Source organism: Dermacentor andersoni, chromosome 6 (assembly GCF_023375885.2).
Source record: "Dermacentor andersoni chromosome 6, qqDerAnde1_hic_scaffold, whole genome shotgun sequence".
Lineage (NCBI taxonomy): Eukaryota > Metazoa > Arthropoda > Arachnida > Ixodida > Ixodidae > Dermacentor > Dermacentor andersoni.
In genome coordinates, this window is record NC_092819.1 from 20053165 (window position 1) to 20080876 (window position 27712).

Consider the following 27712-nt stretch of genomic DNA (forward strand, 5'->3'; position numbering starts at 1 on the left):
AGCTCTAAAGTGCTATAGTACGCCCTGTTTGTAACTCGTCAAGCAAAATAAAAAAAATAAAAAAAGAAAGAGAAAGGGGGAAGTCGCATATTCACTCGAAAGGCGAAGCATCGATTGCGATATCAAATTGGTGGACAGGTATACGAAGTAAGGATATAATAGTTTTATCGGCCGTGTAAACTTGTAAACAGGAAAATTGTACTCGCGGACAACCTTCTGTGGCTTTGAAGTGAAAGTTTCGGGCGCGTGGCTGCTGCACATGTGTTACCGCGCCTTCGGTTGCTCGGAACTGATGCTGAATCGACGCAGCTTCCACGTGCGATGGTTGCGCGTTTCCCCAGGCGCGAAAGGGAAAAGTCGCAAAATGAGTAAGCCTTTACACTCATTGGTGTGTTCTGTCATATTTAGCTGTTGCTAATAAGGTGTCTATGTTTTATGTTCCCCCGCCTAAACTATCGTGGACTGTTTTCAGGAGCGCTCTCGCTTGTGCGCCTTTTGCCTCCGCAGCTTTCCTCTTATAGCCCCATAAAGGTGTCCGCGAGTATATAACCTAATTGACAAGCATGATGTCATGCGCAGACGAGCCAACATGAACACATCTCACTCGAAACTGACTGTCAAAACGGTGCACTGAAGAAACACGGGAGCCGCAGCGAGCGAACTGACCTTCGTGCAGCCGCTCGCATCAACGCGAACTATACGCCTTGAAAAGACAGCACAGCGCAGACTCTGTGCCCATCGCAGATGGCTTTCGAGATACAGCGGCTGTAGTAGAACGCACCCCCCCGCACCCCCCCCCCCCCCCCCCCGAAGCCTTGTGCACGACGGAATGCGATGCGCTTCCTCCCCGCTTTTCGCCGTTGTGTGTGCGAGATTGAGTCGCGATCGCCGGATTCCTTCGCGCACTTCCACTCTCACATGTAGCGTACGATCTTATCGCCCGTGGACTTTATACGTAACCTCACGGCGACGCCGACAGCAGAAATGCGCCTGCAGTGTCCATGCAATTTTTATTGCAAGAAAACGCGACAAACGGGGAGGACAGGTGTCCCCACTCTTGTCCTAAAATATCTCGCGCCTCTTTTTAAAAATATTTTACTGGGGATTGCACACCAACTAGTTCATCTTTGTATTCTGTTTGCAACTCGCCCCGATAATAACGGTAGGCATTAAGGCATTAGAGACTTTTAGCGTGTCCGCTATTCCGGCAAACCGGGGTGGTTTGGGCGGATTACCGTATGGTCGGGGGCGTAAACGTGAGCGGCCAGATTGGTGGCGCCAGCTGGTGGTGCAAAGCTCAACCACCTAAACACAGAGCCAATTACTATATTCTTCTTAGCTGAGGTGTAAGTTTTCGACAGCGGCGTAATTGTGAACACAATTACGCCGCTGCCGAAAATTTGCACCAGCAGCGAAGCTGAGTAAACTAGGTTACTGCAATTTTAGCTCTGTGTTTGTCTGATTGAGCTCTACAACACCAGGCGGCTGCACCGCTCCGGCCGCTCACATTTACGCCCCCGCCCATCCGGTAATCCGCCCAAACCGCCTCGGTTTGCCGGAATAGCGGACACGCTAAAAGCCTCTATTAACGGTACACTAAAGCTTTAGCGTAGTGTACCACTACCATTACCGCTCCTGCTTGGTACCACTCACGATGGTGAAATCGCGGCCGTGCTTATAAATCTAAAACCGGCAGTTGACGGCGAACCGTTTCTTTTTCTGGTTTATTTTTTTATCTTGCATATAACTCCTCTGGGTATCTCTTCGTTCTTTCTACGCCTACTTCGTCACGTTTCCATTATGGGGATGCGAAAAAAAAAAATGCACCACGACCGACGCTGTCGGCGCGCTATGAATAAAAGGCAGCTATATCATGATTTGACATAGTCCCACCGGCGGAAGAGCAGAGGGTCGTTTTCTTTTTTTATCCCATTTCTTTCTCATCCAGAAAAAAAGACATCGTTTATTTCTGCCTCTAAATATTACTCTCGATTACGAGAAAAAGAATACAATTTAGTACGAGGCGTCAGGAGGAAGAAAAAGGCGTACCCAAACACGGTAAGAAGCTTTAGCGCTCAAAACCACTCATATAAGCAAAGGCAGAATACAGAAAGTGGGTTGCGCGCTTTAGAAGGAGGGCTCCCTTTCCCCGACCTCCCTCACCCGCCACACCTCATGAAGGAGAGATCTTACGGGGGGAATTGCTTCTGCCGGCAGACACTCTCCTTTGCGCAGGAAGTAAAGGGGGAGTCAGGCTTTTTCCCCGAGGGGCAGTAAATCTGTCCGAGAGAGAAAATGACGGGAAATTTCGATCAACTCCACCGCTCTCCGTTTCGTTCTTGCCCGCTTTCGATCTCTCTTACGCTGCTTCTTTTTCTTCGCTTGATGTGTTTTTTACTTCCTCGTTTACTTGTTTTTTTTACTTTCCGTTCAACCACCTCGCACCATAGCCGCGGGTGAGCTTCTCATTTTGGTTTTGTAATGCCTTAACGTGGTTGTTCTGTGGGCGCGGTCATCCAGCTTTCTTGTTTTCTCCGATTGTGGAGGTTTTCGGTATAGTATTATCGACGTTGGTCTCGCTATAGAGAGATGGCATCTCGTTGCATACAGTTACTCCGAGCGTTCGTCTCTTTTGCGCACGTAAAATGGTCGGTCATTGTGTAACGAATCAGTCGATTCCTACGCCATCGAATTGAATGGTGACTATAAAACATCATTCATGGGCTACGCGTCCGTATGATGTTGCACCGACACGATCGCAGCAAGCAGGTTAATGAGCATGTCAACAAAAAAAAAAAAAAAAAAAAAAGAAAGAAAGAGGACGCTTAAGCTTCACCTTTATGAGTGCAGCGCGACAGCATTCAAAGATCCCTGACAGCTTCTCACGATTCGCGGCGACTGTAGCTTATGTAACCGTAGTGTTTATCGGGAAGCGCTGCCAGCGAACGCTATGCACGGAGACTAGCTTTCTGGTAGAAACGCCGCCTCTTGCGTGCGCCGCGGTTGCGCGGAGGTGAGCGCCATCTGGATGGCGTTGCAAGGAGCCGGGCGCGCAGGAAATAATAGTAGAAACGCTGGAAAAGGAGTTTTTGTTTTGAGTTTCCGCTTAACGGAATTATGTTTTCTCGTATATTCAAGTTACAATCAGACACTGTCATGTCTGCAGGTTGTGTGTAATTCGTACTTTACGATTTTTCTGACGCATCTTACTTTGATAAATTTAGTTAGTTCAGCAACGTCCCTGCGCTACACAGAGGGCCTTAGTGGTTGGATGTGCGTAGTTCGGAATGATTTATCACTCGTAACACGGTAGACGTTGGACTCGGGACGCAGGATTTTCTTCGACACGCAGCCCATAACACCATCGCGTTAAAAAGCAAGCAGACGTACAAACATATGATTCAACGAATAAAATAAAGAAAGAGAGAGAAGGATGAAAGAAATGACAAAGGCAGGAAGGTTAACCAGAACACGAAATCTGGTTTACTTCCAGAGGTAAGAAATTAAGAAGAGAGAGAGGCGTACAAAACCCATGCACACTATCGCAGCTGTTCATGATCACAGCATGAGGTACATTTAGGCCACTAAATACTTAAGCTGTATGTGCGAACAAACTAACATGCAACAAAAGAAATGAATGAATGAATCAATGAATTAATTGTTCAGTTTTCAATGCCTTCACCTCTGCTTTTGTGTGATTGTTTGTCCAATGGGTGTTCCCGTCTGTGGAGCTTGAGTACACGATATGCCGTTCTTCTGGCTTCACTGGCAGTGGCGCGCTGGCACTGTTTTCAGCGCCGAAAGAGCGATTGGGGTAATGGAAGAGCTAAACGAGTTTCTGAGTGGCCCCGTAGCCGGCGGAAAGGGGGCGCTCCTGAGCTCATCACTCAGCCGCTTGTTCGTCGCTTCGTGTGCCGAACGACGATGGAGACGGCAGAGCAAATGGGGCCATAGGGGTGGGGGGGGGGAGGCCAGTCTGGAAGTGTTGTACCGCATATCATTACGGAGAGGACCCCGCCGGCCGAGCGAAGGAACCAAGACGGCGAAGGGAAGGAAAGATGGACGAACGCGGAGGCATCGCGCCAGAAGGTCACGAGCGGCAGCATGAGAAGACACACGCACTGAACAGCGAATGAATGAAAGTAGAAAGAGGCGAAACCGGCGGATCTCGGATTGGCTTTCGTCGTCCTATTCGCTCGGTCTGTTTCCCGATGGATAAAAAAATAATATAGAAACGGAAGAGAAAGCGGTCTCTTGCATATCCCCAAGCTGTTGTGACTGATTCGGCTGTAGGGGTCGACAGCCTTCACGACACCTGTGTATAAAAGGGCCACCGTGAGAGCGTCTGTTGGCGTGAAGACCACGGAGGGGTAAAATCAGAGGAAGAGCTGGTAAAAACATGATGCTTTGTATATAGAGCTGCGTTGCGTGAGCGTCGCTGGCTCACTCACTCACTCACTCACTCACTCACTCACTCACTCACTCACTCACTCACTCACTCACTCACTCACTCACTCACTCACTCACTCACTCACTCACTCACTCACTCACTCACTCACTCACTCACTCACTCACTCACTCACTCACTCACTCACTCACTCACTCACTCACTCACTCACACGCGCGCACGCATGCATGCGTTTTCAACCTCCTATAGACGCACTCGTGAGGGGGAAGATTGCATTAAAGAGGGAAGTATGTCGGGACGGAATGGAGCAGAGAAGGAGAGCCCGTGGAGTCTTGAGCGCGGTCTCTCTTTTTTTCCTAGTGGAACGAGCGGCAGTAGTGTGAGGGCAAGGGAAGTCTACGAGGTGCATAAGATGACGGCTGAATAGAAGAACGAGAGCTTCTTGTCATTGGGAAATGGATGTCCCTCGCCGGCTGCTGTGTTGGCTGTGCTGTGCTCCCTCTATGGACGAGGATGGTGCGGGGGTTCGGGCTCGGGAGGTGGCCCAAGTTCCGCCGAGATTGCGGCAATACGTGAACTAGCGCGCGTCTTTTTATTTCTTTCGCGTATTACTTTCATTTCAACGTGGGATTTTATATGTTCCTTTATATTTCCTCCAATAGATGTAGATGATGGGAGGAACATCCCTTGCTCGACGTCCGTCAGCCGTCTCCTTTCTTCGGTCTTGTTTAGTTCGTCTTGCGCTTTACTTTGTCTTAGCGACGCAACTTTTGCTTCTCTTACTTATTCTTTTTTTATTCAATTATATGAACACTCCAGGTGCATTTCCGCCGTCGGCGTCGCCGTGATGTTGCGTATAGATTCCAAGTACGATAACATCGTCGCCGCGCGCTGTATGCTGCTTGTGCGAGTGGAAGTGTGCGATCGCGAGCCAAGGATGGTGGCTCAATCTTGCGCGTGCAAGGGAGGAAAGCGGGGAAGAAGTGTGCCGTTTTCCGTCGCGCGCGATACAGGGGGGGGGATAGGAGAGAAGGGGGGCGGGCGTTCTACTCCGGCGGCTGCTGCGTATGGCGCTGCCGCGCGGTCCCTATCTTCAAAGCCATCTGCGATGGGGTCAGCGTGTGCCGAGTGCTGATAGCATCGTGCGCGCTCTGTTTTCGCGGCTTAGTTCGCGTGGAAGCGAGGGGCAGCACGAAGGTTGATTCGCTCGCTGCTGCTGCCGCGCTTCCTCACTCCAGCGTTTTGACAGCGAGTTTCCGCGGTCATCGAGTGAGGTGTGTTCATGTTTACTTGTTCGCGCGTGACACCATGCTTGCCAATTTAGTCAGTAAGCGAATGTTGACAAGTTTATACGGCCGATAAAACTACCATCTTTACTGCGTATAGCTGTCTACTAATTTGATATCGCAATCGATGCTTTGCCTTTCCGGTGAAAATGCGAGTTTTTTGTTTTGCTTGGATCGTTATCCCTTGTCCTTTCTTTGATTTCAGTAATATATATATATATATATATATATATATATATATATATATATATATATATATATATATATATATATATATATATATATATATATATATATATATTCGTTCGAAGCTGCGTGCACTGGCGTTTCTCTTTTGTGTCTATTATTTTGCCGCCACCACTTCGCTTTCTTTCTTTTTTTCTTTCTTCCTTCTTTTAGTTTATTTTCTTTATAATTCTTGAAGACGGTCGTGGCGAAGTTGTCGGCTGTCAGCGCTGAGAAAAGGGGCGGCAGGCAACGAGTTCAAAGACAGAGAAAGGACGCACAGGCAAGGCTCGTCGTAGTAGGCGGATCGGAGAAATGGAAGGGGTGAAGATTGGGTACACCGTTAGGGGATAAACGAGGGGAAAAGCGGGAGGAGGAGGCCGCAGTCGCGGGCACAAGGGGCGCGACGGGCAGCGCTGTAGAGGGCGACGGGGAGCGGTCCGAGAACTCCGCGGGACCGCCTGCCACGCCATCAATATGGAGATTGGCGGTGTCCGAAGAGCCAGCCGCGTGTTCTTTAGTTCTTGCTTGCTTTTTTAGTTGAAGTGTGTGTATTCCGCTCGTACTATAGCTTTGCCCTGCGCCCCTTCACTTGGTCCGCGGCGGTGCGATCGAATGAAGCTTTGCTGCCGCTTCTGCTGCCGGTCTTTTCTACAGCGTTGACCATCCGGTTCGCACTCCGCAGCTTGCTGACATTGCTTCGCCCAGCGTGTTATAAATTCTCTATTTTCGGCACTTTTTTTATACTTTCCTATAGCGTTCCTTCGTCGAGTAATCGAAGCCACTTCGCTCGTTCTTCCGCTCCTTCACGCGATTCCATTGCCACACGCGGCTAGTTCTTATAGATACGCATACGTAACGTGTAATACCAGGTGGTGGTGGACAGAGGACTGCTGTTTATGGAAAGAAGGCTGTATAAAAACCTGAACTCGCGCGCGCGGCGACGGGGATGGGGGAAAGGGGGGGAGGGGTCCAGAGTGGGAAAATATGGTGATGGAAACAGGAAGGCATTTGCAATTTGAGATGTGTGCATGGTTTATAGGCATTAGTGTCCAAGCTTAATGAATCGTTTTATGAAAGACAGAAATTGATCTACATGAAGGTATCACGATGCTACAAAGGGAGCACATACGGTTTTCTGGGTAGAAGAGCTCTGCAGTTGAATAAAAATTTGTCCTGTTTCTGAGATCTAACCCGGGGCCTGGATATAACCCGGGTCGATCTACCCTTTAAGCTAACGAGGAGGTCAGATGATCGCACATCGAAGGCGGTACTTTTGAAACATATCCTGGTGTGCTATAACGTAAAGCTATTCCAAAGTTTCTTTTTTCAATTCGGCAATCAGCCCTCCACGATTGGTAAAAAGCTTCTTTGAGCCACCCCGACTTCGCCAGCCTGTCACGCGACGTCACGGAAACCGCGGCAGCTCCACAACTGATATGACGTGTACACACTGATTATGCACAAATAGACCAAACGAGAGAAAAAAAAATATTTTTGATTCGACGCCTTTTCGCCATTAGTTCTCTGCTATTGGTCAAAAGTTATCGTGCCGCGCCCACTTCGCCTGTCTGTCACGCGACGTCACGAAACCGCGAAAAATCACCGCGTCAAAGTGACGTGTACGCGTTAAAGATGCATTAATATGCCGAACAAAACAGAATTTATTTCTACGTAACCGGAGACTGCGCTGTTTCGAAAGGAATAGAACGTTGCAGCCCGGCTATCGCTCAGGCACTGGCTACTCGCACCTGTCGGAGAGAATGGGTTTATTTGCGTATAATAAAGCTTTCTGCGTGGCCGCGTAACGTTATTGAGCCCTTTTGGGCACGTTTACGACGTCACTGTCAACTCTTCTTTGCTGGGGATCCGTTTTAGCAGCATTCCTAACCTTTCATTGCACACCGCGGCGATTTTCTACCAGCCACCGCAAGGTGGTCGAAAAGGGCAGACCAGTCGACAAGATCCCCGCTGTCTCTTTCGCTAAGAGAGGATGTTTCTTAACGGCGCAGCAAGACGTCTTCCATCTCCCGGCGATGTCTATACGTCAGCCTCTTGACAGCGAAAAGGCGTGACGTTGCTGTCACGTGATGAGCACTCTCCACTGCGAAGTGGGGATTTCTCCACCGTATGGATACCGCTTTTGGACGCCCTGTATATGCTACAATGTGCGTTGGCTAGAGCGTACACTCCAACGTTAACTTACCATCTTTTTTCCTTCTCCTTCTTTATCTCGAACCTTTATTCCATTTCCTCCGCGCGGGGTAGCCAACCGGACGTCCATATAGTTAACCTTCCTGCCTTTCTTTGTTTTCTCTAACTTTTTTGATGACGCTTCTGCTCTAGCTGTGAGCTGCGAAAACACCTTTGTTTCTTCTTTGCCCTTGACATTTACTCGAGTTGTCATTGCGGTAATGTGAACTTCGTGCACACTTTCATGAATGCTGACGTGTAGTAGTAAAGTGGTAAAGTGAGCAGCTCTTTATTTGCTGCTGAGCATTTGGCACGGCCAGTTCCTTTGCCGTCACTGTCTTGATTTCAATTCGAGGTCTGGACTCGTCATGCGTACGACACCCTGCGCAAGACTGCACTTTAAGCCCGTAAAGTGCATCTAGATAAATAATGTGTACCTCTCCATCCGATCTGGTAACAGTGATTCATATTTTATTGCCGTATTGCATTTTATCTGCTTTGTCTTTCTGAAACTGCGTCTTGCATCCTTTCTTTATATGTGGTAAAAAGCAATTAAATTGGGGCCTTTATGGCTCCTAGATCTTGTAGCCGGAGCTATCTATATAGGTCGAAGCGTTACACCAAGGTCAGCATCTCTTCTCAGATACATGGCTGTGCCATGTATCTGAGCGGGAGACGTTCTTATTTCGCGACGCGAAGGCCGCAATACCACAGCGGCCCGCAGCGCGCATTCGCGCACTGAGCGCACGCGAAACTACCGGGCTATTAAGGGATCGGAGGAGGCGTATAGATCACGAGGATCGGAAACATTATCGCCGGATAACGGAACGTGTTCGGAGACCAACACATTAACTCGCAACGCGGAGAAGCTTGAAGAGCAGGGGAGGTGGGATAGAGAAGGCTGGCCGAGCGGGTGTCGTTTCTGGAGTGGCGATCTGAGATTACGACGGAAAGCCATCTTTCATCATGTAATTTTCGCAAAGGGGAAGGAATAGAAGAAAAGAAAACGGATGGGTAGAGCCGGTCTCCTGATGCGCGAAACAGCTAGAAAAAAGAAGATAGGTTTAGGAATAATTGTGTAGCAGCGCGCGCGCTCCAAGAACATCAAGAGCGGCGCGTCTTGCGTAAGAAATCCCTGTCGCTCATAGTGCTTACTTTCTGTTATTTCTGCGCAGCCGTAGGAATTGAAGAAAGAGGGAATTGGAAGAAAGGAAGAGGGAATGGGGGGGTCGGGGAAGCAGCCAGGGATAAGACGCGATGATTGCCTCTTCTTTGTGCGCGGACTCTTATGTCCTTTCTCAACGTCATCGCCCAATAGCCAGCGGTGGAGGGATGACGCGGTGAGGCCGATGGGGCGTTTCGCGGGTTAGCCGATGATGAATGTCCACTGGGTGCGAGCGATTATGCGCGTAATGGAAGCGGCTCGGATTTGCCGCCGGCTGAGGCGGCGATTGGCGCGGATTTAATCGTCCTCGAGGGCTGCCTGCCGTCGCTCTGTGTCGGTCGAGATGAAAGAGCCCGAACGGGCACTGCTCGAGGCGGTCAGAATGTCGAGAGCTATCGACAAGAGGCATACATACGATGTTCCGAGAGAGTGTAACGGGAATGCGTGATATGCTTCTGTCGTCGTCTGCAAGGACCGACTCGAATCGGTGTCACCCACGAGCGACACTCGTCGACGGTGCTGGTTTGGTTTCGGCGGTGCACAAGCTGCAGACTGTGACGTCGCGAAGATGCGACGTAGCTTCCGTCACATTCCGTGCAGGCGAAAAGAAGAAGAAACAGTCTTGATCAGCCGTGTATTATATCGGATGGCACGACTAAATTACTTTGCAGATATTGTTTCTTGAACCTTGCAGCAGCAGCGAAAAAGTAGTCATCTTCTCACTTTTTCTGACGCGGTGTCTTTTGTTTTAAAAGCTTGAACTTGAGGTCATTAGTGATGTTAACAAACGGTAATGGCTCCTTCAGATGAGAGGACTCGTATTTCGTGGTGAACCTCGCCAACGATGGTTTCATTTCTCTATCGGCACTCAGTCGTACGAGTAGCTGTTAAGATGAAGCTTTAGCTCGGGTGCTCCTATATAAATACATGTAAAAGGAGAATTCATTTTTCTCGTCAACCACTGCACCAAATTTGACGAAATGTGTCGTATTTTAAAGAAAAACTTAAAATCTAGTGACTGTTGCTTTCAAATTCTTAAATTAGGTCGTCAATTTTTTAATAAAAATTGGAAGAAATCGAACATTTTCAGAAAACGAAACTATCAAGTTTATAACTCTAACTAAGCAACGAAAAACTATAATACAATTCTGTGAATTGCATCTAATGGCACATCTAAAGCGAACAAAATTTATATGTTACACATGAATCTCAAAAATTTTAGCAATATGGAAATATAGCTTTTGCAGAACCCTTGTGAACAACGTAACAATTTCACGTAAGATATAAAATGACGTATCAAATTTGTCCGCTCTGAATGATCTATTGGATGCCGTTTACAGAACCGCGATATCTGTTCTTGATAGTGAGCTATGAATTTGTAAACTTCGTGCTAATGTCCTTTTTTTCAATCTCTCGAATTTTTGAAAATTCTTGTAAGAAAATTCAAGCCATAAATCGAAATTCCGCTTTTGACAGTCACTAGAATTTAACTTTCTCTCTCAATTTCAACAAATTTCATTAGTTATCTCAGAAACACCTGAACGTTTTTGCGTTTTACATGTATTTGAATAGGCCGCGTCGGAGTTGGGCCCCAGCTAACGGTTCCTCTTAACGCGACAGCCTTAAGGAACTCGCGTCGCAGAACCACCCACACCCAGACCCTCCATGTGACGCAAGGAATTTACTGCACTAATTGTCAAGCTAAAATACGTGGAAATATCGTAAACCATGACTTACAACCTACAGACATGATAGCTCTCGGGTTGTAATTTGACTATACGAGAAAACATAAATCTCTTACGCGAAAATTCAAATAAACCCCTTTTTCAGCGTTTCTGCTATTCACAAACCAGCCGCGGCGTCCGCCAGTTGCGCGCACCGCCGCGCGGGTGTCTCGGGGGCCACGGAGCAGCGCTACCGGTTCCTTGCAACACCTCCAGCTGGCGCTCGCCTCAGTCGTATCGCGGCCCACGCAAGAGGCCGCGTTTCAACCAGAAACCCCGCCTTCGTGCATAGCGTTCGCGGCCAGTCATCATCATCATCATTATCATCATCAGCCTGGTTACGCCCACTGCAGGGCAAAGGCCTCTCCCATACTTCTCCAACAACCCCGGTCATGTAGTAATTGCGGCCATGCCGCCCACCTAACTTTCTGCCGCCCCCTGCTACGCTTCCCTTCCCTTGGGATCCAGTCCGCGGCCAGTGTTTCCCGGTAAACATTACAGTTACATACGCTCCAGTTGCCGGGAAGCGTGAAAAGCAGTCAGGGATCTTTGAATGATATCGTGTTCCACTCTTAAAGGCGAAGCTTAAGCGTCCTCCAAATTTCTTTTGTGTTATATACGGCCGTGTTGAAGTTGCACCGCTGATCGACGGAAGAAAAAAAGAATGTTTGCTCTTTATGGCGAACAAAGTAGAAGCTTCAGGAAGTCTCGTTTCAGTCCAACGTATAACCTTCACACGCACATGTGTGCTGCCTGGATATACGTAGCTTAGTTTACCCGCCACGGTTGCTTAGCGGCTATGCTGCTGCGTTGCTAAGCACGAACTCGCGGGATCAAATCCCGGGCCGCGGCGGCTGCATTTCGGTGGGGGGCGAAAAAAACAAAAAACAAAAAAACAACAAAAAGAAAACGCCCGCGTCCTGTGCATTGGGAGCACGTTAAATATCCATTGGTGGTAAAAATTAATGCTGAGTCGCCCACTACGACGTGCCTGATAATCAACTCGTGGTTTTGGCACTTAGAAAACCCCTAGAATTCCAGAATTCCCATGTATATCTTAGTATGACGAAACATATTGGGCGGTTCCAAGACTGCTGATATTGCTGTCTCGGTCGCTTTCGATGGATTGGTGTATAGCTGTTATACTAGGTTCGTTTTCTTCTTGTCACTCTCCGCTCATTTCTGTCTACTTTGCATCGTCGCAGTGTCTCGAATTCCATGCAATGCGTATATAATCCTGCTCATAGCCGTGTTTGTTTAACTTTTCATAATATAGCTTTCAGGCTCTGTCTTTCGGGCACACTAGTTCGCATCCGCGTAATTTACATGTTGACACAACTCCTTCGCTTCCGTGCGCAGGTGCGGCATGATAGAGGAAGATTTCTCAGCCCTGTGCGTGTGCGTGTGTGTGTGCTCTTCCTAGTGAATGACGAAATTTGCCCGCCTGCTTTTTGTTATTATCCGCAGCTTGGCGCTCGCAAGCCGTTTCGCCGAATGCGTCTCAGCGCGAGCGAAGAGGAATATTGAGGTAATCTGCGGCCGCCTTTCGTTTTCCTGGAAGGGGGCGGTGCCTCAGCAACGCCAGGCCTCCCAGAATCCCTAATGGCGTTTTTATGAGCCCGCCTAAGGGAGCGAGTAGTGCCAAGGAGCGGCGCACCACTTGACGCTCGCGGATAGCGGAGAAGACGAGACGCTATTACGCGCTTTGCGTGTCGTTTGGCCGCGCGCGCATGCCTTTCCTCTCCCGTCCACTTTTCGGGCACAGAATCTCTATCGTTGGCGCCTCTTCGCCTGTCGTTATTACCACTCCTTCCTTTCTTTTTCCCGCGCGCTTCAGCTGTTCGTTGCGGACAACCGTAAGAGGAAGTCTCGCTCGCCGCTGTCGGGATGAGTCGGGGATGGTTAGGAAAGCGGGAAGCGCGCTTGCTCGGTTAGTCTGGCTACGCCTACGCTCCTCTCTCACGACGTAGCGCGATGCGGAAGCTGCGAGGCGGCGCGCCCAGGTGGCGCTTTGAGCGCACGTAAACGGTAGTTGCCACGTTTCGACGATGCTTACGAGGAACGTAGTAGGTACATTGGCCAAGCAGACCGGTTTCGTTGCGCTATGTGTGAGCCTGCTTTATCGTGCAATAAGCTGATTCGATAGAGCTACAAAGCCTCATATTATTATTATTATTATTATTATTATTATTATTATTATTATTATTAATGCGAAAGCATTGTATGTCCCACGAGGCAGAAAAGTCGGCATTTCCCGCACCGAGTGGTAACAAAATCATCATAATCAGTGACGTCATCTGCGTCTTGTATGACGTTAGTATGACTTAAGGTGGAGTGAAGCAAATTAAGATGACGTAAAGTAAGTGAATGTGATTTAAAGTAGATTGAGGGGGAATAAGGTGGATTAAGGTAGAGTTGGGATGAGCACGTGACAGTGTATGACGTCACGTATCATGGACGTAACCATTTAATCAGAGAAGTCGTAACGCTTCGCATTCAGACCACGTAGGAATACTCAAGTGACTCAATTTTATTTGTTCAATTTTATTGTTAATAATAATAATAATAATAATAATAATAATAATAATAATAATAATAATAATAATAATAATAATAATAATAATTCATGCAATATTTTTCTTCAGTTCTTTGTAACAGGCGATGTTAAAAAAGAAACCAACCGCACGCTCGTACGTTCACATAGTTGATTTTTTCGTTGGCTGACGCTCCCATCAGCCTTCGCAACGTTGTGTGCCTTTTGTAAATAAGGCGCCGTATAATCCCGCAATCTTCCATTGGGAAGCAGCCATCTTTGTTTCGTTAAAAAAATATTTTTGTATTTTGTAAGCGAGTTACGTCTGCAGATCGGTTTGCCGCTTGGCAGCGACTCGGTCGGTGCAATTAACAGCACCGCGTGGGTTCAATATTAACGTGAATGGCATGCATTGAAGAGCATGTTTTCTCGCTTGTCGCCATTGACGCAGAAGCAGGCAACAAGCTGAGATCGTCCGAGTGCTGGTGACAATGTTGCTGCGTTAAGAACCAATAGCACACACGCACACTATATATATATATATATATATATATATATATATATATATATATATATATATATATATATATATATATATATATATATATATATATATATATATATATATATATATATATATGTGTGTGTGTGTGTGTGTGTGTGTGTGTGTGTGTGTGTGTGTGTGTGTGTGTGTGTGTGTGTGTGTGTGTGTGTGTGTGTGTGCTGACCAAGGGGCCCGATATTTATTAGTCGTGTCATAAGAAGCCAACAAAGACACCAAGGACAACATAAAGGCAATTACTTGTACTTCATAATGAAATTAAAGATAGTGATAAATTAATGGCAATGAAAGTGGTTGAAAAAAGAACTTGCCCTAACGCGGGAGCGATCGCACATCTTCGCGTTACGAGTGCGATGCTTTAACCAATTGAGCTACCGCGGCGCTGTTTCCCCTTCTAATCTCTGGGGTATTTATGGTATTACTACTAGAACTAACCTTGGGAGTGTTATCCAGCCCCACCACTCAGAAACCTTGGCGGCGTATGTGGAACATCTTTCTGCCGCAGGTGTCACGAGTACGTGATCTTTTTGGGTGAAGGTAACTGGTCAATAATCCTACACGTGCTACCTGAAGGCACCGTTGTTGACGGATTCGAGAACCTCGTTAAATAATGACCGAGAAGAAAGGAAGTTAACCGAGGGGCCTAATTTTTATTAATCATATCATAAGAAGCCTACAAACGAAGACACCAAGGATGTCAAGGACATATATATATATATATATATATATATATATATATATATATATATATATATATATATATATATATATATATATATATATTATTGAAGTGCGAGTTTGCCGGAATCCGGTAGTTCAACGGGCACTTGTAGGTTGAGGACGCAGGTACGAAAGGAACGATGCTTGATTTCCTACGTTTCGACCGGGGTCCGGACTTCGTCAGAGAACCTACAAGTATATATATATATATATATATATATATATATATATATATATATATGATGCTCGTTCTATTTGTTCGCCGAGGCAGAAAGGAAGATGTTAGAAATACAGGAACATTCAAATATACAGATTTTGCTTCGTCGCTTTAGTCTTTCCTCGGTGCTTCGCGTGCTTGTAGTTTTGCTTGTTTTATTTGTTTCAACCTATTCTATAGGTTTGTCCTAGTGCATCTAATTACTCTTTGGTTGTGGCAGTGACTGTGGATTCGTATGAAGTGGGGCAACTTAGGGGTACATGGTAATGTGGGAAATAGCGCATGGAGTGCGCCCAAAATTACTAACGTTGTTGTAACAAAATTATAATATTTGGTTTCACTGTGCTTCTTATTCCACTGTTAATTAAGCCGTATTATGTACGTGAATGCGCTGAGCGTTATTGCATCGATCTGCAGGTTGTAGTGACGATAAACATTCAGTGATTATAGAGATCGATGACCGCCACATTCCGCAAATGAATGCTATTTGCTCCTGCTTGTCTCACATATCTCTCGCACGGGCGGCCAGTTTTGATCCTTGCTGAACGCAATCTGAATTGAAAAAAAAAAAATTTCTTTTAAACTCCTTTCGAAGCACGAAGCGGGAGTCAGGAGTGTCGCATAGTGGAAGTTATAGACTTCGACTATTACGTCGTAACAGGGCTCGTCTTGTATCAAGTTGGATCTGCATTTATTCAAGCACGATCGACAGTGAGCGTGTGACAGTGTCATCGCTCGGACTTATGTTGAATTCCAACGGCGGAGTCGGAGCAGCCGACGGGCTCCCCGAGCGAGCATTCGACTCTGGCGTAGAGCAACGCCTCCAAATCCACGAGTGGAACAGAACCTGCGCCGCCGGAGCAAGGCGGAAGCGGAACTTGTATCGCCGAGTTACCCAGGATGCCTTGCGTGTTGTCGTTTCCTGCCGCTGTTTGCTCCCAGCACCGCCGCACCGGTCACTTCTATCTTCAGCGCCGTTCACCTGTTGTATTTCTAAAAGTGCGGAATGAATATCTCGCCAAGCGTGCAGCAGCTTTTGCTTCCGCGAGTCGTGACCGGTGGCGCCTCCGAGCAGACAAACGTGGCAAAGGAAATACGTCTCGCAGAGTTCCGGTCCACTCCGCCGATTTCGGCGGAGCATCTTTTTCTGCTCCACGAAGTGACTCCCGCTCTGGATCCACTCCTACTCTTTAATTGGAACACCTTACTCCCCCGCCCTCACTCTGTCATTGGAACAAACTTGCTCCGAAACGAGCAGAAAAACTTGCTCCGACTCCGCCATTGGAATTCAACATTAGTGATCAGTGGTGCTGGAAGAGTTCCTCACCGATTAACTTAAGTGAGAAACTGCTCGTGTTACCAGACTTATCAGTCACGCTTCTTCTGCCGTATTTAAAAAGTTGAATAATGATCCCTTTTGATGAGGATGAAAAGAGCTCATGTGACGCTGGAACAAGAGACAAGAAGTATGTCACCTTAGCCGAGTTTAAACTAAAGGCCCAATGGGAACCCATAGCGTAGTGAGGGGGCTGACAAAAGCCGCTTGACGGAAAACATCTTCCACGACACGCTTCGTCGACACCTTTGTGACAGCGCCAACAAAGCAAGCATTCGCGGGAAAAGAAAGTTGGCGCCGCTAGCAGTGCCATAAAGCTTTCCGCGGCCGGTGTCGTGGTTTTAGTTCGGGGTGCCCGCCGTTTTTCGGGGACTAGATAATTCGCTGGCTCGGCGAAATGCAAAGACGGGGAAGGGAAAGAGTTGGCCCCGGTCGAAAGTTCGCTCGCCGCCATACGGCGAGAGGTGGTGGAGCGTCGGTTTCCAGGCGTTGAGGGGTTGAGGCGTTCTTTGAAATGGATTGCGGGGCGTCTTTTCGTTCACCGTACACGCTGCGGGGCTTCTTCCCTGGCTTCTTTCTCTCGTCGCTGTTTTATTTATCTTTCGACTCTTGGTCGCACTTTTCCTCTGTTCGCACTTTTCTTTTGCCTCGACATGCTCATACCTACAAAACGGGGAGGGCTTTCGCGAGCGATTCCGCTTTCGTGAAAAAGCGCACCCCTCGTTTCCTCCTGCGTGGTCCGCCTCTCGAGCTGGCCCGCGAAGTTGCTTCCTTCCGCTACGCGTACATTTCTCTCCTCGCTCCTTTCTCCGTACTTTTCTTCAGAATTTCTGGCACTTGCTAGTTACGCCGTTTACTGAATTTTCTTTTCTTTTTTTCTTTCTTTCGCGTCGTCTTCTAAAGAAGGGTATGAACTATGGCTTTCGTGTTACGGAAGATGAGGTTAACAAACGAAGTAGAAAAAAAATTTAGTGGATCTCCTTTTAGTTTCTGCAGATGTCATTTGTTTCAGCGGTTCCGGCATCAATCAACGGGTAATCCCCGTCTCCAGCCAGCGTGTCGGTGGCTACCGCTAGCTCGTCTGGCGTATAACGCCGTACTATATGGCGGCCTGCGCGCTGGGTGGCTTTTGCCTCGAGAGAATGCCGCCCTATTTATGGTGGTGGATCCCCTTCCGCCATCTTTTTTCTGTACTCTTTCCTGTCTTTACTCTTGTCATTTTTATCGCGACGCTTGCACTTTCTCTTTAAAGAAGCTAGGTGTAAGCTACGGGTGCGCGTTTCTCGTGTACCGGTGCGTACGTGCGTTTGTGCGTGTGTGTACGTTTTTTGAAGGAGATAGAGTGAGAGAGAATGACTGAATTGGCTAGTAAGCGAGTGGGTGCAGGCCTGGTGGTTATCTTGGCGTTGCATTCCTCGCGTTTCTGCTGCCCATTTGCCGCATGGTCGTGGCGTCGTTCTTGAATGCAGGGGGGGGGGGGGGCGAAGCGCCTCGTTTTCATCTATCTGTGGACTTGCTACCTGGCGGACAATTTGCATATTTCTTAGGCAATGTACGTTAACGAAAAAAAAAGTAAACAAGAAAAGAAAGGAACGCGAGCTTTCTTGTGCCCGTTTGGCATCGCTTTCATGACGTGTGTTTATGGCTTTCCAAGTACCTCATTGTGGTTGTAATTGTTGTCTGTGAACTTTTATGCGTACACGTTTTTTTTTCATTTAGTGTGGACGATGCCGAGAACATCTATAGTTCTTTTCTAGTTTTCATTTATCAAGGTGAATGTCGGCGCTACTACGAGATGAAATGAAGTACGGAAACAAATTTAAATTTTCTTATTTTTCACCCTAACGCGCGGAATCTCAAAAGTAGTCAAAACGTGTTTGTTTCCTTTTCTATATCTGATTCGTTCAGATTACTCCTTTTCCTTTTCCACTTTTCATATTCCTTCTCTTTTCCGTGCGCTTGTCGACATGTGTGTGCTTACCCGCATCGTGAGTCTTGATGTGGCGCTGCCCGCTTTGCAGGCGCTTGCAAACGGTTTCGTTTTCCAGTGACCAGCGTTTTCGCAATGTAATGAAAGTTGTGCAGCGTCCCGCTTTCGTCACGGTTGTAGAATATCTGTGGCGGAATAAACAGTATATCTCGGATAATTATGTGTCAGGAAAACAACACAAGGTCTAGTTCGTTCTTACGTGAACTTGAAGATGTAAATGTTTGGGCAGACTGTGTTAACATAGCGTTTGGCCTATTTACTTGTTTTAAGGAGCTTCCTATTTATTTATTTATTTATTTATTTATTTATATTGTTTATTGTTTAGAACATCTGATCTTTTATTCACAAGAGCTTCTTTCGCTGGTATTGTTCGTAAAAAGAAAATTTCAGCCGATCCTGATGCTGTAGTAACGAAGGTGGCTGGCCAGTGGCAAAGAGCGCTTAAGTACGAAAAGCTTGGTGATTATGGCCGCTGTCGGGTAACCACATTTCAGTGTACTCCAAAGCCACCCATCTTTGTTTTCTTGTTTTCGGAGGAAAGAAAAAAAGAAGAAAATTTAAAAACGACCTTGCCTAGAGAGCTCATCGCTAAGCTATCGTTCTCTCTCTTTTTTTTAATATCGTTCTCAGACCAGTTGACAGTCCCCGTCGAAGTTGATAGTTTCAGTTCAAGTTTTCTTGGCCGGAAGGCAAGACAAGAAAGGTGAAAGGTATACTAAAAAAATAATAAGACGGTACAATGTAGGGAGATAGAATAAAAGAAGGTTCAGCGCTTCTCACCACCATCTCGGCTTCTATCTTCGGGCTCTTTTGCTTCTTTCGCGCTCATCGCGCTGTGGATCGTCAGAGCCGCGTCCCACTCGGCCGGTAGACATCCATTCCAATTCAAAAAGAAACGCTGCGTCCTGCAAGCGCGACACGGCAGCGCGGCGCTGTCTATACGCGTCGTGTTCGCGTGTAGTGCCGAGATAGCGCTTCGCGCTCCACTAGCACTGAACATCTAGCATCGTCACTCGGAATGTTGCAGAGCCCTGTTCCCGCTGCCGCGGCAAAATGACGACGAATGGGTGAGGATGCGGTGTATGCCGTACCGTGTCGCACGAAATCTGTGCAGCGTTGCCAGTGCTTGCTAATTTTAAACTTTTCATTTTTCATTACATTTTTATGAGTTCGAGAGGCCACATCAGACAGAAGACGAAAGCACACGCATAGATAGTGTTTTGCGTGATCTGCGTGGCGCCTTTGTTTCTCGTAGCATTTGTGCTGGCCCTCGAAACGCTGCCAATGCCTCAGCTCGGATCAACATGTCGGGAGATCGGGCGGGCCCTACCCGGGGTATCCATATTATAGGCGCAGACATTCGCCGCCGTGTCGTCTGATCTCGAAGACGGTAAAGCAGACGACACTGCTAAGCGCGCCATTCTGCAAACGAGGCTATGATGATTGCTTTGATGAGTGTCTCGCATTCTGTTTGCACGTGTGGTTGTTCCTTGTGCTTACAGATGTGCAGTTTGCGTGCTGTCAAACTTGTGCGCTTCCTTCTGCTTCGCTGAGAACAAGTTGCCTGCTCAGCATGCTTCGCAGCTTTCGCAGCGCTGCATGGTTTTTGTTGAGCAAGGCTGTAGTGCAGCCGCTGCGTGCGTTCTTTGGAGCCGCGGCGCGGGTGTGCAAAAGGAAGAGGGAGAGAGTGAAACGATGTCTGGAACTCTCTGAGCGAGGTGTCTGAGTTCGGTGTAACACGTTTGGACAGGGCTCCCCGCAGAACGGTTTGTGGACGTCATTTCTTTTCGAGCGTGTCGCCGGCACGGCCACATCGACCCTATGGCACGTTGCCGTTCGCCCGCTCCTGACAGCTGGTCCCTTCTTCCTCCACATCGAGACAAGTGGATCCTCTGGGCTCGCGACTGTCGCACTTTGCCGCGTGTTAGTTTCTTAAGAATCGCTTGTGCTTTCGCGCTTTTCCAACACAACGTTCTGCTTTGATCCTGCAGTCGCAGCTCGTTAGCTACGTTGAGTGCTAGAAACAATTCTTCCCTTTTATTTGCACTGACAAGTGCTTGCTCCGTACTGTTCGAGTCGCACGAGCCTTGTCGTCTGCTATAGGCAATGTACTGTTGTTTTCGTTAAAACGAGGTACATCTGCATCGTCCACCAGTCCATATTTTTCACAGGAAACTTGAGGTGTTCTTTTTTCATTTCTTTTTGGGAGCATTTGTCTATACTACAGAGGTGCGTCTCTTGCTTCGTTTAGTACTTCGTTTTGTAGCATGCCCCTTATATGGTCTATATTGTGCTTGTAATAAAAATGCTTAATATGCTGTTCAGTTCACATAAACTCGGCGCCCGCTGAGACGCTGCTTTAAAGCGGTACGTGCGTATATTAGAGGAGTCACTTGGTGCTTTCTTAGGTATAACTTGAAATATATACTGGTGCATTTTATCAGTATCGTTTATGGAAGAGTAACACCAGCAGTCGTAAGATATGTGCCGCACGCACACTCGCCTGAAGTTCGCCGTCTTAGTGATTACCTCTAAATGTCTACGGACATATGTGTGGTCTCGTCGGAACAAAATAACGGCGAGTAGAAGTGCTCGTAACGTGGTGCAGTGTACGCAAAAGAATTTAATTATGCTACTTTTGCGGCACATTTCACATTTCCTACGCGCACCTATCCGTGGTGATGCGGTCTGACTGTTTACACAGACATGAAGGTAGCGCGCTAAAGCGAACTACCGATGCCATGAATGCGTGCGACCTCGTCTAACCGTTGTAGCCACAAATGGTACCTGTTCATGCTTGCAAAACGTTACCGCAAAAATTCACCAACGATTACTATACTTCCTGATGCGAAATTTGAGGGCAGCTCTATACGTGTTTTCATTGCGCGATTTATTATTTCATTTGGCGCGGAATATCAGTCTCGTGCGGCACGTTGCAAACGGAGCGAAGTGGGGCGAAACGGCGTCGCTAATCGGGATATCGCGACAGGCAGCGTGCGGGTGACGCGTGGGCACGATTTACAGCAGCCGATCTCGTAGCGGTCGTCGCCCCAGTGCCCGTCTTGCGTGGGCACTACGCTTTTCTTCTCACGCTTTCGCCATATCCTCCTCCGCTGTCCGCGTCATGGTTACGCTGCACCCTCCTCCACCACTTTCCTCCTCGCGCTCTCTTCTCTATCCCCGTCTTTCATTCCCTGCTGCGCTCTGCGTTCGCACATGCATCCTTCGCTGTGCTCGTTCGCTCGGTTACGCCGAAGGACGACGACGCTAAATGCAAGAACGGGCGCATAAGAGCTCTGCTCTAAATGGGGAGCGAGAAGCGGCAGTTCACGCAACTCGGCTTAATTCACAGCTGCCAACATTACGATAGGCTGACATGTCCTCGTTCGAACAATTCGAGCGTAAGAACTTTCTTTTTCTTTTTTTGTGAACGCTGGTTCTGATTTCATGTTGTAGCCCACGCAGAAAGCAGCAACGCTGTTCCCTAATGTTCTCTTTTAGATGCGGTCAAGTCCACAGTTGTCTTGTCTGAGTAAATGCCCTTTTTCCGGATTTACTAGTGCGTTTCTGCGTCCGTAACCGCGAGCCTCAACAGACCTTTGAGCCGCCTTTTGCTTCAGTATCACGATCGCCAATTTCGCCGGTGCTCTCTTATCTGTTACACGGCCTAGCGAATTCGTTCGCTGCTTGTGGTATTCGGACAGGCAAGCCAGATCTCGTGGTTTATTCGTTTCGACCAGCGGTCTGGAGGCATTGTCGCCGGCATATATCGATCACAGCGCTGCCTCGACTCTCAGAACGGAGAGAAGGACAGGCCAAGAAAGGACGTTTATTCTTGCCTACTCCAGAAGCTATTGCCGAGAGAGACGCCGAAGCGGGCGGCGAAGTTTCTTTTCTCGGCTGGCGCTCGCGTTCCTTGCTTCGCGGGCTGGAATCTATTGGCACTTTCTGCTGCCTCCGGAGCCTTGTCATGTAGTGGCCTTCGCGTGGGTCTCCAGCCCACTAGACTTCTTTCACCTCTCTCTTTTTTCTTTCGTTCTTTCTCTTTCATTCCTATCTTTCGTTACGTTGAATAGCAGAGATGATAACCCTTTTCCTCTATCTCGCCAGATATCTTTCTTTCCCCCCCCATTCTCCGCTCTTTCGAACAGCTTTCTGGTTCACGAATAAACTGTCGCCGCGCTTTACGAGATTTCCCCCTCTGCCACTCCATGGCCTATGTTTCCGACATAAGTTTTCTCCTTGGGTGTGATGTCGGCCTAATTTTTTTAAGGTTGACAGAATTGTCACGGTGGCTGAGGCTTTGAGGAGCTTCATGTGCTTTAATATTTTCTTTCTTTTTCCTTTTTTTTTTTGACGCGTCGTAACTTTTGACTCGAGAAGTCGTCTCGAACGTGAAATAATTTTTATTAGCTAGCTCACAAGTTACGTACTGCTGGTTGTTAAATATTGAGACGGAGAGAGAGAAAGCAAGGAAAAGGAAGAAAGGCAGGGAAGTCCCATACACCCTACGCTGGGTAAAGGAAATGAAGAATAGAGGAACAGAGTAAACACTGCGTGCACCCGGGTGGCGTATGTACAGGAGAAGTATAAGCGGTCACTCAGACCGGTGCACTTCCGGAACGGAACTAGCGCGCGAATATTGAAAGAACACGTTAAGCAGCACTTCTTTGGTTGGGGGCTATATAGAGACTGAAAGTAGAGTGATCCGAGAGTGAGCTATCGCTGAGCATAGAGCCCATGGGTAGTGAAAGCTGTCTGCTGTAAGTGTTGAGGCAGTTTCTAAATGGTTGAAATTCCCATTTATAAGGTATCCCGTAAGCATATGGTCGATATGTAGCGACCAGTTTGCCGAAGGGACGTGTCGGCGGTTCCTTTATCTTCCAAGCCGCAGAATGGCGCAGTGTAGCGCGGCTCTCTGTCGCCTGCACGTGTTCTCACCGCACTTCCTTCGCTTTTCCGCCGCTCCGAGCCACGTCGTCCTGTATACCGGCCGGTGCCGCAGGCTACGTCGTCTCGGTATCGCCCCGCGAAGTTGGTCGGTCGATGGGCTCCTCTCCGCGCTTCCTTCCGTACGCCGTTGATCTCGCCGCCTGCGATATGCCCGCGCACGCATTGCACCTCGCTTGTATATAGTGCGGCTATGGCTTGCTCGTCCCATTGTTGCCGCTTCTGCTCGTATTATACTTACGCCTTAGTCTGCGCTGGACGTAACAGAGTTGTGTCTTGCGGCTCGCGAGCCATTGAATCCGCACGCCGTGCAGCGAATAGAAAAACAAGGAGAAAAACGCCTAAGCAACCATGTAACTCACGTCATGACGGAGGTGGCTCGGCGTTTCGTTATATCCGTGGAAGTGCTGCGAAAACGTGCGAAACACCGCGAACCCTAAAATAAACGGCAATTTTTTTTCGATAGAGAATCCGCTAAAAGGGGGGTGGGACAGCCGCAACGATTTTTGTGAATACGGCGCAGCGCGTCAAATCCTAAAGTAGTATTCGCTATTCAAGGTTATCGAAAAAAAAAAAAGAAGCGAAGAAAGATACACGACTTTAAGCAGGTATCTGTGTTCTAATAATTGCAAGCGTTAAATTTCTCAAAGAAGCTAAGTTTTCTTTGGACGCGCCATGTCTACGCCGGAGATATTGCGGAGGCAAGGGACTCGGTTTTTGCAGTATGGCGTACCGTTGTGCACTGCCGGGAGACCCTTAATAACGACGCTGAGCATGTTCGTGCTATAGGGGCCAAATACTTTTTCTCTTTACATCTCTCTCTCCCTCTCTCTCTCTCTCTCTCTTCCTTTCACTGTATTTTTCTCACAGGCTTTTTCTCTTTCTCACACGGCTTCGAGAAGCGTTCCTACAAGGTTTTCAGTCTCGAAGAGGCACCACCTCACTTTGGGCGAAATTATTTTATCTTAGGGATTGTTATTCACGCCCCGAGTATATACGGAGATCGTATCGTACTCTAACAGTACTTTTTTATGTAAAGTATTTACGAATCTTTGGAGTCTTGCCTGTAGGTTCCTTGTATTCATATTTTAATTTCTGTGGCATTTTTGTGTACATAGCACGCGACCGATGTCAGCTGGAATTATTATTATTAAAAAAAGTAAAGAAAGCCTCCGTAAGTGCTTCCTCCGGAATAGCGCCTCTACCGAATGCCTTCGTTCACAGAGTGCACCGAGCTATGTGTTTCCTCTGCATTATTCATTCATCTTGTAATGAATAGACACTTCGAAGGGCTCCGTCTTGAGCAGCTTCCTTTATCGTGATATTCCTTCGTTTCTCGAACAAGATATTCAACGCGCGCGGGACAGACCTCCCTTTTTTTTTGTCTTGTTCATTCGTGAAAATGACGCGCGCGCGTTAGCTGTCCGGCCCGAACATGATCGATGGAAGTTTACTCTTGACTCCGTCCTGCCTCCGTGCTTCATTTCTTATGAAGCACGAAGTGCCCGTGGCACTGGTCTCTTCATCATCGTTGAACGTGTTTTTCTTTCTCATTTCTTTTTTTTTTTCCACCGTGAGCTTCTTAGATCAGCGGGAGTAAACACGGCCCTGTGTATTATTCCTAGTTTCCTTGGGTGCGTTCTCCCTTTAATTTTTCCCTTTAATTTGTCTCTATCGCCCTCCATACTGCCGCCGTGCTTCTCACTAATGCGGTTCAGCGTATTGGAAGCTGGAGATCGTGTCAGCAGGGTCTGAAGTCGGAAAACTTGACATACATTGGTGCAGATAGTAGAATTAAATGGAGTCCAACTGAAGAGGTTGGAAGCACGCGCATCGGGCTACCTCATTCCATTTATATGGAGAGAGAGATTTTATTGATAGGACATGCCTGCTACTCTGCGCTCGGAAAGAGCGAAGGGGAGGGAAAGTATACTGGGATGGATGATGATGAGGAGAAAAATGGGGAGTGCTTATATGGAAATATAAATTTTCCTATATCTTCGCGGCGTCATGGAACTTACGGGTGACGCTGGCCAGTGAGTGGCTGAAGTGACAAACCCGCTTTCACTTATGAGCGGAGCTCGACTGGTCGGCGTTTACCTATCAGTCGTTGCTTTAGAACTCGTTACGTGCGCATGATTTGTATTTGGCTTACGCGGACTCTAGCGTCCGCAACGCTGAATGTTTTGAAGTGACGACACAATTGTGGTATAGCGGGCGAAAGCCGCAGCGCGCCTCAGATCCCGCAGTTTTGCACGCTTTTAGTGAACCAGGAGCGCAGCAACGATATTCGGCGTCTTCGTTCATCGCCGATTCACTCCCTTCGTCTTGTGTGTTGGAGGTGAGCACTGCTGCTCGCGAATAAGAAACGAGGATTGATTGAAACAAATGTACCTCGCAGAGAAAAACACCGGATACGTTTTTCGTCTTTCCCTTTGTCTAGTCTCGCTTTCTTTTTCCTCGTTCTTGTCGATTACGTTATTTCGCTCCGGTTTTCTTGATTTGGGCCCGAACATCCCAGACCCTGGAGGATTAGCGCAGCGTCGCTTTGATGCATGCATGCTTATTCACCAGGATTTGCAGATAATAAAACGAATGGCTTTTCACCCTTGGTTGAATCCTCCTGTAGTACGCTTTCTTTCCTAGTCTGAAAGACTGAAAAAAAGAAAAGAAGAAGAAACCATGCGACATAACTTAAGACAAACGCGCTTGATGTGACTCATCGATTTTGAAAGAGTCTTGCAAAGATGTTGATGGGTTCTCCGCCTGAATGCGCCTCTATTTGAAGCTTTTGGTTGATTTGGTACTTTGAGCGCGTGCATTGCGAGAGGGTCAACATTTTGCTGCGTTTGCGTTCGATATATTCCCGCATATCTGTACAACGGTCATCAGGGCGCAGCTATGGTTGAACAGCTATGTTCCGTAACTGGCGTCGTAGCTACCATTTTGGCATCGTTCGGTTTTCTGTAGTAGCGGCGAGGATAACCGAGCTTGCCTTTAGACCAACGGGAGGTCTTTTACTCTTACTATGGTCAGCGTACACTGTCGATGCAAAGTATTGTTGCAGCGCGTCGAGGCTGGTGAAGCAACGGCAGAAATGCCAGGGTGAAGACGAGAAGAAGGATTGTTGCAGTTGCTATATACTGCCTCCCGATTTATGGCCGATCCCCCGTTCTGGGTTGAGCCATGCCCATAGGCACCAAATCAGGCCAAATGGAACCAAAGCTGTCCGGCCTTTTGAAATAAACGCCGTTTCCCTCCCGTAACAATATAACTAAAGGTCCGTTTGATTCCATAGCCGGCGTTTAGGGTGGATTACTCTGTGAGCACACCTTGTATTAGAGAGAAAGAAAAAGAGAACTACGATATACCTACTGAAACTGTTCATCTTTTTCTTCTAGATCTCTCTTACATAGGTATAGTTTCAGGTGTCGCCCAGCTTGTTGGGTTCGGTGTAATGAAGGCACATTGAATGCTGCATTTGAATTTCTGCGATTATGAGCTTAGATCCGTCAAAAATGCATCGTCCAGTATCTTCAGTATTCAGTGCTGCTCCATATTCTCGTGATTCTTACGGCGGCACCTTCGTATAGTCTAGGCGGGGATTACCCGTTACCTACACTATAGATCAGAGCAAGTTAAATTACAGCACCGAGCAGCATGTGATAAGACTATCGTTTTCGTCCTTTGTCTTCTGTCTTCATATATATTTTGTCTTGTTGCGTTCAATTCTTCGCAGTTTTTTTCTGTTGTGCATCTTACGTACGTTTTTCGTAAACGACTTTATTTCTGGTGTGCATTCGTTTCAAAAATTTGTTTGTCCTCCGGCATGACGTCTGTTTTTCTTGATTGTCTATTTTGTGCGTTAATATTTAAGGTATCTCGATCCACCGCCTGGTTGATCTGCTGAGAATGGATTAACGCTTCTTCGCTTATCCATAGTCTTCACGACTTATGTAAATGCGCACCTGTTGGTACTCAGTGTACCTCTATAGCCATAGTTTTTTCTTGCCGTTGGAGTAAGCTTAACTTAATATCCATTTCGTGTGTGACCTAGCATAAGCGCACGTGTAAATGAAGGTATATATGCCTGGAAACTACCGCTGTAAATTTCGTATTAGGCGCGCGCATTTTATCCTACATCTAGCCCCTGTAGCTTAGGTGTTCAATGAAGCCGCGTTCGGAGTATCAACAGTGATTACTGAAAACTGCGTACGGATAGCTTGTCTTTGCCCGTTTGCTGGAATGTGAAGCCTTGAAAGCGGAGTGCGTGCCAGATATTATCGCGCTTGCCGTAAACGCCGAGGGCTTAGCCAGCCTTGTTGGGAGCCTGTCGTAACGGGCCGAGCGTGGACGCTCCTTCCGTCGCAGCCCAACAACGGCGAAAGACGCTACTGCGGCGG

General features: G+C 47.6%; 1 protein-coding gene across 10 annotated transcripts in view; it reads left to right on the forward strand.

Annotated features, from left to right (window-relative positions):
- Positions 1-27712, forward strand: part of Dys (Dystrophin) — a 494001-nt gene that overhangs the window by 273092 nt on the left and 193197 nt on the right. The window lies entirely within an intron of this gene.